The 16,665-nt window shown below is 37.9% G+C and overlaps 1 pseudogene; it reads left to right on the top strand.

The window, feature by feature from the left end:
• Window positions 1-2,630: 2,630 nt before the first annotated feature.
• On the top strand, window positions 2,631-3,705 carry LOC107594525 (F-box/LRR-repeat protein 3 pseudogene; annotated as a pseudogene).
• Window positions 3,706-16,665: the final 12,960 nt, after the last annotated feature.

The following is a 16,665-nucleotide window of genomic DNA, read 5'->3' as shown; positions in this document are numbered from 1 at the left end:
CATCACTTTGGACGCGCGTTCACGACAGTACCATGACGCGAGCATGTGGCGACGCAGGCGCTGACCCAGATCTGACGTGATGACATCATTACGCCGGATGGGTCAGTGCCGGCGCCGCGCCAAACCCGCACACTCACACTCACACTCTCACACACACAGCTGCTTATCTCTCATTCACAGCTCCTGCTGTATTAAATTAGTTACACCTTAATATGGTGAATTAAGTTAGCAACAATCATTATCATTTAGCATTTTCAAATCACTACTCATGGATGCAACTTTATCAACAACTTGATCCGTTGAAATATCCTTCCCTAAAATGGTTAGGAAATGTAATGCTGCACCCCGCCTAACCAAAATAAGAACTATATTTGTCTACATTACTGAAAGAGGGAACTATTTCACTCTTGACTGCTCTGTGGCCATTCAAGACCTTAAAAGAACCAGAACCCGGGACAAAACAACTGTGTCAAATAAAAGCAAAATTACAGGAATTTGACCGTGAGAAACCCAATAAAGTCATCCCGCTCTGAAGAATAAGTGGCAAGGGTCAACTGTTTTCCCGCTCAAATCCGCTGTGAAGAATGAATGTGGTGGAAAGCAAAGACTTCTCACTTTCGGCCGATACGCGGGTGCGTCGGCCTCCTCTCTGTCATTAAGAGCCATTCAAGGGCCCACCCAAGATCATCGGATCCGCCGTCTTTGAAAGACGAGAGGAATTTAAAGTCATAAAAGATAGAGGGGAGACGAAAACCCTCCTCCACACTCAATTTGCCTCAGAGAATGGCAATTGTTTCGGGATGGCAATAAAAACTTTTCCACACAAGGAACAAGTCTACTCCTCTTGTCAAAAACAGGGCAGAAAAGAAAGCGAGGTGAGGTGATCAGCTATCCGGGGGAAACACCCTTTCACAATACATCACTCTGCAAAAAGTTAAACGGGGTTTTCCGTCACTTGGTTGGACCTAAGGAGCAATTTGAAGACTGGATTTTGGTGTCATGAAGGTTTTTGGGTCATTTTTTGTCCTATCGATTAGTTTATTCAAAAATACATGAAAAAATGCATGCATACAATGTAGGGATGCACGATATATCGGCCACCATATCGGTATCGGCCCATATCGGCTCATTTTTTCTGTTATCGGTATCGGCCTGATAAGAAAATTTGGCCGATATCTTAAAGCCGATAAATAATGCATTATGGCATGTCACCATATTCTAATTAGTTGAGATAGTGAATTGGTGGGTTTTTGTTAAATGTGAGCCAAAATCATCACAATTACAAGAACCAAAGACTTAAACTACTTCAGTCTGTGTGTATTGAATTTATTTAATACACGAGTTTCACAATTTGAGTTGAATTACTGAAATAAATGAACTTTTCCACAACATTCTAATTTATTGAGATGCACCTGTAGTTGGCACATCAGTTTTCTTTCTGCTGTGTGCAGGGTTGCCAGGTTTTCACAACAAAGCCCGCCCAAACGCATTCCGGGGGGCTAAATACAAATTTTTGGTAGGGTTCCCCTGGTAAAATTAGCACTCTAGGGGCTAAATATCGCGTTATTGGGGTCGGACATGATAAACAACCTGCAGCAACAGTGTTAAAGTAGCCCAGACAGCTCCGTGGGAATACTGCGGACTTGGCAACACTGGTCTTTTCGCTCACACACTAACAAACAGCCAATCACAATCCAGAATCCAAAACAGATGTGAGAAAGCCAGCCAATTGGAATTTATATGTAAATATACTCCGGTACTTTGAATAGACGTGATGTAAGGTGATTTTCTATTTTTTTTCTTCTTCATATAATATAAATATAAATATACTTCATATATTTATGTTCAGTTCTTTCACTTTAATAGCATAGAAAAGTACCTATACATTGCCATTAAATTAAAATGACTGAACCTAAATATAGGAGCCTGATAAAAATGATAATTTCAGAAGAAAAAATTTCAGACGGCACTTAGAGGCTTTTTTCATCTGAACTCTTCAATTGTTCATTTGTGATCCACCTTATTAGTAGCTTGTGCCTGCGATTGTTGATCAGTTAGTACACTGCAAGAAAAATGTCTAGAACATTTACTAGTCATTTTCCAGGACATTATCCATACAATGCATAATTTAAAATGCAGGTAAAAAAACTGAAAAATAAATACGGAAAATTCCTTCATATTAATAAATAGACTGTGCCCTATTTTTACAGATATTTTCTTAGAATGCAGCATAATAACTAACTGCTAATACACTGCTTAAAACTATAATGGTTCAGAATGTGTAGTTTACTAGCTACAAAAAAACAACAACTTTAATTGTAGGCCCTAATTGTTCAAAAATGTGTAAGTGTTCAATAATTCAATGTTGTATTTAAAAAATACAGTTAATATTATATGGTGTTATGTTATATTTTACAAACACGTCTAAATGAACACACACAAAATATTTTCTTAATATTCTATGCAATTTTTAGCAACAAATTGACCTTCCCTTAGCAACTTCCCCTGAAAATTAATTGGCAACACTGTTTGAAAGCACAATAATAATAACATTTGTCACGTGGTGCGTGCTACCTCTCTCTGCGTGCAAACACAGTTTCTGTGGTGAGCTGTTGTATGAAGGGTTCGGCTTTCTGAGCCGCTGTGTGTGCGCCCCCTGGAGGAAGAGGCCGGTCATACACAGCAGGCAGCCGCTCACGCTCGACAACAGCACCGCCATGTCCGGCGGCGGGGACGCTGAAGTCTCCCGCGGTATAGAGCTCAGCGAGAAGTAGGGCAACCTGCAACATCGCCGAGACGCACGCACTCAGACTCCAACAACGTAAAACGACATAAATTCAACCCATTCGTGTCCAATGCGTGTCCCCTGCGCCGCTCTCATGTGTTCCGGTCCCGGTCCGGGCTGACATTCAGACGAGTCAGGATTTTGCCTATTTTTCCACTGTTTGCATTTGCTACTTTACATGAGTAACACGCAAAACAGGTAATTGTTAACGTTTATTTGGAGCAGCGCAGCAAGGCTGTTGTTGGTTTGATCTAACTAGATCACTCTCTGTGACTAAATGCATGAGTGCAGTGTGTTTATTGGGTTAATGAAGTGTTTGTTCATGCGTGATATCTCATGCATGGCACTTCAGTTGCTTATATTAATTGAAAGCATTGGTTGCTGGTTAGTCTCGAGTATAACGTACATGGAATTTGTTTATAATTGCATTAAAGCAGTTTTAACTCGTTTTCAGGAAAGTTCAAAAGCCATTTAAACGTGATAAACGTAGCAAACCCTGTAAAATAAACTTGTTTTAGGATGCATGTTTGCATCTGCCACTGTGTATACCTCTAATACTTCACAGCTCTCTCAGGCCCCCAAGAATGAAAAGGTTGAGCAGAGAGTGCGAGGGGCCGGCGGACTCCTGCAAGAGGGCCAGACAGCCCGCCGAGGACCCTGGAGATCTGCTGTCCAACTGGGCTCGACTGCCACAGGAGATCCTGCTTCACATCTTCCAGTACCTGCCTCTCCTCGATCGCGCCTTCGCCTCGCTGGTCTGCCGCGGCTGGAATCAGGCCTTCCACATGCCCGAGCTGTGGAGGTGCTTTGAGTTTGAGCTCAACCAGCCTGCCAGCTCTTACCTGAAGGCCACTCATCCTGACCTAATAAAGCAAATCATCAAGAGGCACTCCAATCATTTACAGTACGTCAGCTTCAAGGTGAGAGGCTCAGCGGGAAGCTGACAGTTACCAGCTGGCTCCACATTACAGCTCTCAAATCATGCCGAACTTAAAGGGACAGCTCACCCAGAAATAAAATTTCTGGCAAAATGTACTGACTCAAATCATGTCGTTTCAAACCTGTATGACTTTCTCTTTTTTAGGGATGCACGATATATCGGCCACCATATCGGTATCGGCCGATAAATGCTCATTTTTTCTGTTATCGGTATCGGCCTGATAAGAAAATTTGGCCGATATCTTAAAGCCGATAAATAATGCATTATTTCCTTCAGAGACACTTCAGATGCGCGCTGTTCGTTTGCAGCCTTTTGTGCAATTGTACGTTGTAATATTGTGTTTATTTGATGTATATCTGATTTATCTCATATAGAATGCGTTTGGTTAAGTTAAGAGCGCTTCAGTTTACCGGTGATCGTCTTTAGCTCAGCGCACGCAGCTCAAACAGCAGTGCACAACATTAATAACTATGATTGGGAATGTCGTGTATATAACATTCTAATGAGAACATTATTATAATAAAATGTTGTGAATTCTTTGGGTTTAGTTGCCGTGTTTCAGCGCGTTGTTATGGGAAGAGCGCATCCACAACAGGATCACACATTCTGACTATAGCACGCCATAACTGCGTCATTTTGTACATATATAAGTTGTAATATTATGTTTATGTTGTATTAATATTAATCTCAGGATGCATTTCCTTGAGTTAAATAAGTTGCCAGCAAAACGCTTCAGTTTACCGTGTTCATTCAGCTCTTCAGCTTCAGCACGCGCAGCTCAACGGCTGCTATTTAAAACAGTGGTATTAATTTGTTACTTTTTCAAAATCATTGATATATTATTAATAACAACAACCACTTGTATTGTTCTCTTATTATTTTCATCAACAGTATGGTTTAGTAATTAAAATCATTTAATTATTGTCCGTGCAGAGGCTATTCCGTTTTATTGATCTATGGCGCATTCATTTTGATTCTTTACACGTGTAATGATGTCCAGTGACTTGTTTGCATTATTTATGCATAATTTTATTTATTTGTAAGACTTTTTTATGACTAAATTTGGTAATGGGAGAGTAAAAATATTTTTAAAACGTACACCGTTCAAACTAGGCTGCTTATGTTGAAGTGTTTGGGATGTGGCTTTTAATGATGAGACCTTTTTTGTAATCAGGCTCTCAAAAAGTATATAACAATTTGGATATAGATTTATCGGCCAACATATCGGTTATCGGCTTTCAAAAATAAAGAATAATCGGTTATCGTATCGGCCCAAATATTCATATCGGTGCATCCCTAATACAATGACTTGAATACAGTTTTTCTACTATGAGCATGTTTTTAACTAGATTTTTAAAATAATAGTAATTCTTAACCTTAAAAAGTTTGGTGTAATCTTTTATTTTAATTTCTTAGAAAAACTATTTAAAAAAAATCTGCTTCACTGATTAATAATATTTGAATCTGAAAACCAGACAATAATTTGTCCTTCTTGATTTAAGAATTTTTAGATATTCTGGCTGGAAACAAGACAAAAAAAACATTTTTTTTTTTGCAGTGCAGGATTTACAAACTGGAAAGAAAGATTGCGGAGAATGCTTTTATCAGCAATACTAGCTAGTTATTACAAACCTGTGTTATTTTAGTATTGTGGTAGCAGTTTACAATAATATTCTGTTTGTTAATATTAATTAACTGCATAGTAAACATGAACTAAGAATGAAAATACTTCTAAAACCTTCATTAATCTTAGTTAATTTCAACATTTACTAATACATTATTAAACTCAAACGTCGTATTTGTTCATATTGTTTAAAGGACCTGAGCTAACATGAACTAACAGTTGTATTTTTTAGGGATGCACGATATATCGGCCACCATATCGATATCTGCTCATTTTTTCTGTTATCGGTATCGGCCTGATAAGAAAATTTGGCCGATATCTTAAAGCCGATAAATAATGCATTATTTCCTTCAGAGACACTTCAGATGCGCGCTGTTCGTTTGCAGCCTTTTGTGCAATTGTACGTTGTAATATTGTGTTTATTTGATGTATATCTGATTTATCTCATATAGAATGCGTTTGGTTAAGTTAAAAGAGCGCTTCAGTTTACCGGTGATCGTCTTTAGCTCAGCGCACGCAGCTCAAACAGCAGTGCACAACATTAATAACTATGATTGGGAATGTCGTGTATATAACATTCTAATGAGAACATTATTATAATAAAACGTTGTGAATTCTTTGGGTTTAGTTGCCGTGTTTCAGCGCGTTGTTATGGGAAGAGCGCATCCACAACAGGATCACACATTCTGACTATAGCATGCAATAACTGCGTCATTTGTCATTTCATATATAAGTTGTAATATTATGTTTATGTTGTATTAATATTAATCTCAGGATGCATTTCCTTGAGTTAAATAAGCTGCCAGCAAAACGCTTCAGTTTACCGTGTTCATTCAGCTCTTCAGCTTCAGCTTGAGCTGCAGCTCAATGGCTGCTATTTAAAACAGTGGTATTAATTTGTTACTTTTTCAAAATCATTGATATATTATTAATAACAACAACCACTTGTATTTTTCTCTTATTATTTTCATCAACAATATGGTTTAGTAATTAAAATCATTTAATTATTGTCCGTGCAGAGGCTATTCTGTTTTATTGATCTGTGGCGCATTCATTTTGATTCTTTACATGTGTAATGATGTCCAGTGACTTGTTTGCATTATTTATGCATTATTTTATTTATTTGTAAGACTTTTTTTATGACTAAATTTGGTAATGGGAGAGTAAAAATATTTTTAAAACGTACACCGTTCAAACTAGGCTGCTTATGTTGAAGTGTTTGGGATGTGGCTTTTAATGATGAGACCTTTTTTGTAATCAGGCTCTCAAAAAGTATATAACAATTTGGATATAGATTTATCGGCCAACATATCGGTTATCGGCTTTCAAAAATAAAGAATAATCGGTTATCGTATCGGCCCAAATATTCATATCGGTGCATCCCTAATACAATGACTTGAATACAGTTTTTCTACTATGAGCATGTTTTTAACTAGATTTTTAAAATAATAGTAATTCTTAACCTTAAAAAGTTTGGTGTAATCTTTTATTTTAATTTCTTAGAAAAACTATTTAAAAAAAATCTGCTTCACTGATTAATAATATTTGAACAAATTTTGTCCACTAAATCAAAGTCATGTGGTGTGACTAACATGCAGAAATGATATAATTTACCCTCATGACTGTGTGTCAGTAAGTCTTAAAATATGAGAATATTTTCAGACAATATATTGACAATGTATTCAGATATTTGACAAAGCCAGGTTAGTTCAAGCTGCAAAATATCATGTGGTGGAATGCCCCATATATATATATATATATATATATATAATGATTAAGATGTACTGTACACTTTTTTTTTTTCAGTTTCACAGGATGGGTCCATTACATGCCATTTAGTCATTAAATTTAAACTTTAGATTTCAAAACCACTGAACAAATAATATATTTCTAAGAACTTAATGTGTTTTAAAATCAGCCATCATTTGTATATTTTTACCATGAACACTCTTCATCGACCCTTGTAATACTGTACATACAAGTGCCTGCAATCCAGACAGCAGGAAGCAAAGGTGAACATCACTTCTAGAACAAATACACACAGATGGAACACAACAAAGTGGATATTTGCTGAGATCACAAGCTAGAAAACACTTGTGTGATAATGTCTACAAGGCTTTCATCACTTGCTCAAGGCCTGATTATTTTCCGACCCCGAATTCATTATTTTGTCATTTGGGCCATATCAAACTGAAAACCCAAAAATTAATCATTCACCATTAACACACTTGCCTCTGTGAGCCATATGGATGTCCCGTCCACTGTAAGACTCCCTCCATGAGCACAGCTCCACACATGCAGTCTGGGCTGAGTGTGTTTGGTTTTCCGCTGCCTTTTTCATTTCTCTCCACATGAAAGACTCTTTTCATGCAGTGTCCATTAAAGCCATGGAAAAGTTAGCTGCACGCAAATAAACAGAGTGAGGAGCTTAATGAAAAATTATGTACTTTTAAATCAGGAGAGCTTTTCTTTACCTCAACTCATCGGTCACCTCTGTTTTAGTCATCGTACAGTATCCCACCACTTCTAGCAGAGTAATCTTAATACAGTACTTGATCATCTCCAAAAACCCTTTCAATGAAAGTCCAAAAAAAAAAAAACGCAATTCAGACTCTCTCAGAGTTTGCAGAGAGGACAAACAGAATTTATCACTTCCTCAACCTTCTCCTATAAAGAGGGCGAGCAAGAGGACGATGTGGTGGGTAAAGAAGTACAGTGACTCATAGGTGCTGAGATTATGTTTCTGTTTGTGGAAAGTGAAAGAGGGCTTACACACACAGACACACCCTGCCACCATTATTCTTACACAAGCTACAGGCAAACCAATGCTTGCCTCTACAGGGATAGTTCAGCCAAAAATTTAAGTTCTGCCATTATTTACTCAGCCCCATGTTACTCCAAACCTGTATGACGTTCTTTTGTGGAAACAAAAAAGGTGGATTTTTGAAGAATATCTCTTTCAATATAAAGAAAGTGAATGAGGACTTGGGCAGCCAAGCTCTAAAATTACGAAAAACAAAGTATTATAAAAGAGGTCCATACAACTCATGCTCCATATTTCATGTCTTCTGAAGCTATTATGATAACTTCTATCGTGTCTATTGTATGCGCCTTTAGGTCCTTTTTTAGGCTTGAAAGCTTCAGTCCTATTCATTGTAATAGTATGGAAAAGTACAAGTGGCAAATGCAATATTCAACATTTCTCCTTTTTTTTTTTTGCTCCACAGTTGTACAAGTTTTAACAACATAACAGTTAGTAATTAAAGACAGCATTTTAATTTATAAGCTATTGCTTTAGATGCCTTTGCAAACACCTACAGTACCATAAAAATTAAGGGCAAAAAAGAGAAAAAGTACTTTATTTGTACAAAAAGTTTGGTTCAAACAGGGACTGAAATATGGCAGTGTGTGTTATCCTGTACAGGGGGAAATTCCCTTCTATTAGACTAACAATGTTCTGACACAAAGTTTTACATTCATTCAGACTGAGTGACAGTTTGGAGTAAAATCACATAGGAAACCAGTGACATGTTCCACAAACACAGGAAAAAGGCCACATGTTCTTTCACCTTTTGTTCACTCAGTGTGTGTCTGTGTTTCAAACCTGTCTTGAATATGAATCTAAAATAAAATTCTAAAAATAAATTTTTTAAAGGGGTTGTATGATGTGATTTAAATTTTTCCTTTCTCTTTGGAGTGTAACAAGCTTTTGGTGCAAAAAGAAGATCTGTAAAGTTGCAAAGACTAAAGTCTCAAATCCAAAGAGATATTCTTAGATATTCTAAGTTAAGAGTCAACCACGCCTACCTAAAATGGCTCGTTCCAACACACCCTCCAAATACTTTTCCAAACCATTTTAATTTAAGGTTAATGCCATTATATATATCCGTGATATTTTGCTATTTAATGCAACTCTTTAATCATTCAGAGTTTTTAATAAGTATCCAAATATATAGGGCTCACTATTTTTTTTCTGAAAAAAATATCTTCGCTAAATCAGTTTTGTTTTAGTACTAGAAAAGACGACGAAAAAAATAAAAAATGTATTTGTAGCAATCCAAGCTTCAAACACTCCTAACTGCAATAGAGTTTTTCAGACTTTTGTCTTTTTTATTGGGTAGATGGTAAAAAAAATAAAAAAATCACGAAAAATAAAAAATTCCAGAAATGTGCAGGATTGGGCAAATCTAAACATTGCAGATCAGACTCAAACCTTACCCTTACCCAAACCCTAGCTCCAATGAGTGTAGAACATGTGTGGATGTTGATATAGAACATTGGGCTAAAAAAAAAAATCAATGAACCCCCTTTTAGAAGCTAGAATCTCCCTGCCCTTGTTTAACAAGCAGCTGAAAGTGATACACTGGCTCTTTGACATGGGCTCCATCTCTAGTCTCAGATTATGCTCTCTGTGGGTCGGTCCCTCATAAGACAGGAGAGTACGGACAGATCCATACATGTGCATAATCAAGCAGACTGCACCAGACAGCAAGTCGATGAGACGTCACTTAGTGAAACAGATACGTCTGTTTTCCCAATATTAGCTCATGTGTCCTTGTATAGGTTGTTTATTATTTACATTATCTCATTTTTGACCAAGATGGCTTTTAGAGGCTTTTGCATCTGAACTCTTCATTTATAAATCAAAATTAACCTAGATTAATGAATGCCATAAAAAAATTTTGATAGCTAATGCATTAGCTAATGTGAATGAACCTTAATGCAATGAACTATAAAATGTGAAACAGTACAGTTGTTACTTTAAACGTGATGTCTGTAATTTCAACCAGTCTATTTGTCTGACCAATGATGGACAGATGGTGTCCAAGCCTGAAAACATGTTCAAACCTAGTGCTAGTTCTACCTAAAAATCACTTTTGTTGATATAACCTAATATAATGAGATTGATTTAGCCATCCTAAATAATATTTGTGACTTGAATAAGACCATTTCATTTAGATGTCACCACATTAGGCTATCTGATTAAACATTTTTTACAGTGTGGGAGGGTGAAAGACAGAGAGAGAAATGAGGAAATCAGGGAAATGTCGTCAACCCACACCGTAGCACAGCCACATAAAGGACAGCTTTGACGAGGAGAACAAAAGGTCTACTTGTGTGCATAATATCTGCAAATTGGATGACAAAAACAAACAGCTGTGGGTGAAACACTGAGAAGAATAGGGGGGTTACTGCGAGGAAGGGGGCACGTGTTCAAAGCCAAGAGAAACAGGCCTGTGTCATCGCAGGTGCTCAGCGAACACAGACACAACAACGTCTACTATATGGTGACTGATAGGTAAACAACGAGAGGTGCAACAGGGAAGATCAAAGCAAAATATCTATTGTTAATAAAAGCACCTGTTGAAAGACACTTTGATGACACCTGTTTGAGAGGGCATCAAAGCATGACCAGACTTTTGTGTTCATCTGCAAACAGCTCCTGATACAACCCAAAAACAACGCCTCAACTGGCATGCGTTTTGTGGTCTAGACTGAAGGAATTTCTGGATTTGTCGTTCAGATGTCATCGCAGGGTTACCTCTGAGTGACCCCTCAAAATGGCTGCACATGCCATTTGAGGATCCAGATTCTCTTTTCTTCACTAGCTACCATCTCATAGATCACCTGTTGCACAGACTCACGCCACATAAGCTCCTTGTTCATATTGAGTTACAATTTAATCAAAATGAGAAATCTGATTAGACCCCTGGAATATGCCATTATATGAGCTCGCCAAGGGCTGAAAGACCATTTGGTGTGCTTACTGTATATCTGCATGCTTGAGAAGTAGGTTTCTGTATGTTTATAACTCAGCGTAAAAGGGAACATATGACGTTTTGCCATGATGTCTTTCAACAGGAAATGTATAGACTAAAAAAATAGCAAGAGGAAGATGGGGAAAATTTGTTTTACAGACAGATGACATCACTATAGCTAAATATAAACATATAGATGGAATGCCTTAATTGGTCATTTCTCCTTTTTATCAGATGATACAGTCAGTATACATTCTGTATACTGCATATACACGGATAGATGTTTCCCCATGTCAACTGAATTTCCTCCATATGACTTTGAGGGGATTTGTGAGACAGGAGAGAGGAAAACAAACCTCACAAATAAATGAAAATGTTAGTGAGATAGCATCAGTTCCAGCTAAAAGCCTGCTCGGGTTCATCTCCCCACATGCTGGCATAGTAGCTGCCACCTGACGAGACCCTGGCAGGATGTGTTATGAAAATGAAATGCTAACGTGTCTGCAGGGCTGGACAGGGGTCTGGTGACTAGCTGCACATGCAGCTTACAGCCCCCTGCCGATCTTCAGATTAGACCTCGGAGCTCACGGGGGTCTGTAGGTAGACTAAGCTCAGATATCTTTCTCAGTATCCGATGTTCCTTTCACGCATCACTGGAGCTTTGGACCCAAACAAAACATGAAAAAAGGAAGGTTGTGTGCAGTGTCGGGGAGTAACTTCTTTAGAAGCAATGCTACTACCTTAACTCTACATTTTCCAGTAGCATGATAGCAGCTCAGATGTTTTCGAAACAGTAACAACTAGCAACTTTTTAAAGTATTTAAACAACAGTATAGAGTGATAAAATGTGTACTTATGTGGTATTCTATGGCATAGTTTAAATACTGCGATTAGTGTGTTCAAACAGAAAATTCATACTAGAACAAGCACACGTCAAAGAGTTCAAGAGAGGGTTCAAAAAATGAACACAAATAAATAAATTAAATACATAAATAAATAAATAAAAATAAAGCCACCAATTTGAGCCCCTGCACAAAATTGGACACATTCATCAGATGGCAGCTACTAGATTTGGTCATTTTATTCCAACATGTTCAGCCAAAGGCTGATATTCGTTACAATATTTTCAACATAGTTTGTTTTGTTGCATTTAGTGTACCATAACTAAGCTGTTGCCCTGATTCCAATTAATTCAATAATTCTAATTGTTTATTCATTCAAAAACCCTCATTGTTGTTCTGCCAGAAAAATTTGGCTTAAATTATAAATTATATAATTGGATGGCTGTACACAAAGATATCTCTAGCTCGATCTCATGAGAATTTGTAATAATTAAATTTGTATGAAATGAGAAAATTGAAAGAAAACATTAAACTCAAATACAACCTAAATCTAACCATAAAGCCTCACCCTCTGACCCAACCCCTAAACCTAAGCCTATATTTCCATGCAATCCACGTTGAAATCTTCTTTTACAAATGATTCCTTGTCATGAAATTCTGTTGTATTGCACCCTTAAGTAGCTCCAATGTAATTAGATCTTTTTTGTTAGTAAGTTATAGTACACCTACGTTTTCAAGAGAAGCTTGACTGTAGTTGAAGTACTTTAAATTGAGTAGCTTATATCTTGACAGCTTTCAAAGATGCTTTCCCATCACTGATGTTGTGAATCCATGCAAACACCGGGGCACTGAGACTTTATCTTTCTAGAGCACTCGTTCAGACAGAGATGCGCACATACTCAAAACTACAAGAGATTCTTTAAAATAATTTTCAAAATGTTTCACACGCATGAAAACTGACTACAGACGGTTCGTTTCATGCAGCATCAGAGGATTGTGGCAGTGGTTCTTTAAGAAGATTAAAGACTCCTGACAAGCAGCACGGGATGAGTCATCCTTACACATGGAGACTAATACGTGGCAGAGTGTCACACCAGGTGGCTGCTAACAGACCTGCTCTAAACATCTCCACCTGCTTTAACACTCCGATTCAGCTTTAAATTGAGCTCAGTATTGCATTCACACACACAGTACACATCAAGTAAAACAACCTCATAGATAGGATAGATAGACGAGTGATCTCTAGACATTCTGTTCCCATCTTAAATTTACCAAATAAGCAAAATTGAAAGGTCAAGGTCACATGACTCATCAGCAATGACTCATATTTGCTTTTTCAGAGATTTGACACTTACTAGTCACTCTTGGAGCTTTCTAGACATCTCACACTTGGAAACAGCTCATCAAAGCAACAAAATCTCCCATTGCACTGACGTGTCTGTCTTTGCATCACCTCTTATGAAATGAGAGGTCAAAAACACTACTCCTACATGCTGTAGATTTTCTTACTTTTCTATTTTCTGGTCTCAGTCTAGGGTTTCAGGTTATAATAGGCTGCAGGGATTAAGACAACAATGCAAAGGCAGGTGAATGTACAATAACACACCTATGGACCAGTTACAGCTGGTGGATTCAGTGCTCGCTAGTACAACAAGAAGCAACAAATGTCAGCCACCCACACACAAGAAATTAATTTGGATGCAAAACGCAAAACTCACTATGAAAATCTGTGCTAGCATACAGACATCTTTTAATTTGAGTGTCATATTGCTGAACAGACCACCACAGAGAATGAAGCAAACACAACAGAAGGATGTAGTGCGATGATAAGTGCGCTTTAATGTGCTATCGTCATTCTCCTTTTGTGCCCAAGCAGCGATGATTACAGCGAGCCATCCAACACGCAGTTCACTGATTGTGCCAGTCAGGCGGGCAGCTATTTCTGCCTGCTATTACTGTATGTGCCATTACTTCTCACTCTCTGGCCCCTCTCAATTCTATACCCAAATATAGCGCCATCAAATGGATCTGATAAGGGCTCATTTTCCTGGCCCACTGCCAGCAAGCCAGAAAATCACTGTAATGATTTCACAACGGCATCAGTCCAATGGCATTTTGATTTGTTTGGGGGGGTTTATTCTGTTTCTTTTTGATGTTCGGTACAAACTTTTGGTAGTGTGGGAAGTCTGAGAAAAACATGTTTTTCTTTGCTGTTAATAGATAATATGGACTTCAGATTTAAGATTACGAGCTAAGTAAGCATAAAAGATATGAGCGGATTAATATCAGTATGAGGGTATGAGGGATATTTAATGCATTAAATAGCAATTTCTATATCAGAGTGATTTTCTGAGCCCTTTTCCTCACTCTGAATATATACAGTTCTTGAAGGGTGGGCAGGGGAGCACCAATAATCCTTACAGAAGCCCGAACCATCCACTGTAGTCTTCTGATATCTGATTTTGTAGCTGAGTCAAACCAGACAGTTATTGAAGTGCACAGGACAGACTTAATGACAGCTGAGTTTAACTGTGTGAGCAGCTCCTATGGCAGGTTGAACTTAGTTAAGTTCACCAGCTCATTAATGAAGCAGATTTTTTGTTTTAACCAAATTAAGTTAAGTAGTTCATAAGCAAACAGTCCATTTGAGTGACTCTAAACTACATACTTGTCATAAGCTTCAGAGAAAAATGCAATCCGGAGAGTTAGTGTTCTGATTTTCTGCTTTGACGGAAGCACTTTGGCTAAAACGGCCCAAATTGATCTGTACACCTAACAACAAATAAACCCCTTTAAAAGTCTCTGTTATTAGATTCATATGTGTCTCCCTCGATAATCTCTGTGCCTGTGAGCCCAACAGCATTAAGCCACAGCATTAAAGAGCCTGCCGTGTATGCTGTGGGCTTTACAAGTCTGCTCTGTAGACCTTCACAGAGTGGAAGAGAGAGAATGGGGGGGGGGAACTCAATGAGGCTCATAGCACCATAGTGGTCCGTGAGACCCGCCGTCTACTTTGCTCATTACCAAAACGCTGTTTTTTCTCCTATCAGACAGATGTTGGAGTGCGGCGCTTATGACCAGTGAGAAATGAGATGAAGCGATGCCCGAGTCACTTCACAATCACTATGTTTTTTATTTGTGACCGTTGATTTCATTTCCCACCAAATAAGGCCCGTGGAACATGATGCAAAACATGCACAGAGTCGTTTAACACGAGCCTCGTTTGAGCCTTATATGCTAACTCCCATTTAAAGCGGCACATTTATTTGCAAATTGGTATTTGACATAAATCCAATTGGAGCTTGAATGTCACGGTTGTGGAAATAGTGAGGGGCAACCATATGTAATCAGTTAAAGTGATGTGTGTCTGTGTATTTCCTAACTGATGCCTTTTCCATGTGCACTGGATAGACAAACACAGATGGTATTTAATGACACTGGAGATGTTGCTAGCTATTTTTCAGTGAGGAAACCACTCACGTTAAAAGCTTCAAGCCCTATTCCTCAGAGAAAAGTTCAGCTTAGGCTTTTGAGAGAAAAGTGAGTGTTTGCTGATTAAAAATTTAATGATCTGAATCACATAATACAATGATATTTGTGTCCCTTATGTTGAAGAAACTGTTGAAACAAAGTTTCCACCTGACTCAAAAAAATCACAGCTCAAGCAAGCATTGGGACACAAGAGTCTACTAAATATGCTGAAATATTTATTCCAATTTTTTATTTTCTCATTCTGTATAACACCAAGATAATTTGAAGAATGTTTTTGTACAGTGGAAGTCAATGGGGTCCAAAACAACATTGGAAAGAAAGTGAACCATCCAGATTTGGAACAACATGAGTTATTGATGATATTTTGATTTAAATGGGTAAACTATCCCTTTAAGCTTATGCTGAAGACCACATTAAACCCAGAGGTCTTCAGACACATGCTAAAGTGCTTCTATGCTGGATAGAGAGAAAAAAAAAACAGAGAGACAGCAGAGTTCTGCTTTCATGCACCAGGAGTGGCAGAGCCTTTTATATGCATACTGTTCGTATAATGCTCTGGTTTTTAAAGGCCCTGGGTCTACATTACAACCCTCTACACTGTTCTCTAGCGAGCGAGTGCACCCAATTACCGTATAAAATAAAAGCCATCAGCTATATGAGGTTTGCTGATTATGATAGGCTTGCATAGGAAGTTGGACGCAAGAGCTCTTTTGAGAGCATGGCTTATTGCATCCTCATATAGTACAAAACAGACTGTGGAAATTCTCAGCCATGCAATTCACAATAAAAATGCAGACACATGTGCACAGGCTAATGCTAATGCACACACATACCCAGGAATTCAGCCTCAACAACAGAAAAATGTGGAGAAACTGCCAGTATGGCCCTTTATGCCAATGGTTTTCAACAGGTAGGTGCTGCAACTACACCATCTGCCTCTAAAGAGCATCTTTGTAAACTGCTAGCCATTAAATTTTTTTCCAAGCAACATGTTTATTGATAACATCTATAGAACGTCTTCTATAATATAATGAAATAAACTATTAACTAAATTTGAATTTAACACTAAAAAGCATGTATCAAACCAGGCCATGCACACTTCAAACACACCAGCACATGTGCAATGTTTAGGTTTTCATAACGCTAGTCAGTCATCCAGTTGGCGATACTGGTTACAGCTGCATCTGACTTTGAAGTTTAAATACATTCAAACTTAAAATAAC

The sequence above is a fragment of the Sinocyclocheilus grahami genome, unplaced genomic scaffold (assembly GCF_001515645.1).
Source record: "Sinocyclocheilus grahami isolate Dianchi unplaced genomic scaffold, SAMN03320097.WGS_v1.1 scaffold185.1, whole genome shotgun sequence".
NCBI classification, from domain to species: Eukaryota; Metazoa; Chordata; class Actinopteri; order Cypriniformes; family Cyprinidae; genus Sinocyclocheilus; species Sinocyclocheilus grahami.
This window is presented reverse-complemented; position numbering and strand designations above follow the sequence as displayed.